Raw genomic sequence first — 855 nt, forward strand, 5'->3', positions numbered from 1 at the left:
TTGCAGGCATATGTAACAATCCTGGGAGGTGACCGGGAAATTCTCCAGGAAAAGACACAAGACACAACTATGAAGAACCACCCACTGGTTGTCTTCAGGCAGTTCTCGGTTGAGCTGGTGCAAAAAGCCCCACTGTGGTCTTGGACGCCGCATCATGTCTGCTGATCAGAAACACAACCAGACCCAAGGACTCCTGGAGAATGCGGGCGTCGATCCCGCTACCTCTAACATGCTAAGCGAGCGCTCTACCATTTGAGCTAATTCCCCTGTGCGAGGAGCAGGTACCTCACTCGTCCCGTCTGCCTCCCCTCCATGCCACGCCGTTCCAATACTAGACAAAACCAACTGTAAGTGGCCTGAATTCGACTTTCACTGCAAAAAGGGGCCAGCAGCAGACGAGGTGGCCGAGTGGTTAAGGCGATGGACTGCTAATCCATTGTGCTCTGCACGCGTGGGTTGGAATCCCATCCTCGTCGCAGGATAGTTTCCTTTAGTCTGCCATGTCACAAATATACCTGGCTCCTTTGGAAAAAATGAGGTCAGTTTGTCCAAGGAAACGTTCTCGTCGGTACACCGCCGCTTGCACTGAACTCAAGTCTTCACACATTCCGTTGAACAAAACACCTGTACTGCAGATAGATTCCGCTATCTCTCGCAACTTAAGGTTTCCACTTTCCGCCTGTGCATAGCATATGTACTGCAGATAAATTCCACTATCTCTCGCAAGCTAAGGTTGCCACTTTCCACCTGTGCATAGCATATGGCCACGTAAAATGGCTGTTCCTCTGATCACAAACAGAAGAACCCCAAACTCTCCTGAAGAAAGCGGGCTACCTCAAGCATGCTGAGCGAGCA

At 50.8% G+C, this 855-nt stretch overlaps 1 non-coding gene across 1 annotated transcript; it reads left to right on the forward strand.

The window, feature by feature from the left end:
• The first annotated feature begins 394 nt into the window (after nt 1-394).
• On the forward strand, nt 395-476 carry trnas-gcu. Its single transcript has one exon. It is a non-coding gene; the product is annotated as a tRNA-Ser (tRNA).
• The last annotated feature ends 379 nt before the right edge of the window (nt 477-855 follow it).

The sequence above is a fragment of the Micropterus dolomieu genome, unplaced genomic scaffold, assembly GCF_021292245.1.
Source record: "Micropterus dolomieu isolate WLL.071019.BEF.003 ecotype Adirondacks unplaced genomic scaffold, ASM2129224v1 contig_10983, whole genome shotgun sequence".
In the NCBI taxonomy this organism is placed as follows: Eukaryota; Metazoa; Chordata; class Actinopteri; order Centrarchiformes; family Centrarchidae; genus Micropterus; species Micropterus dolomieu.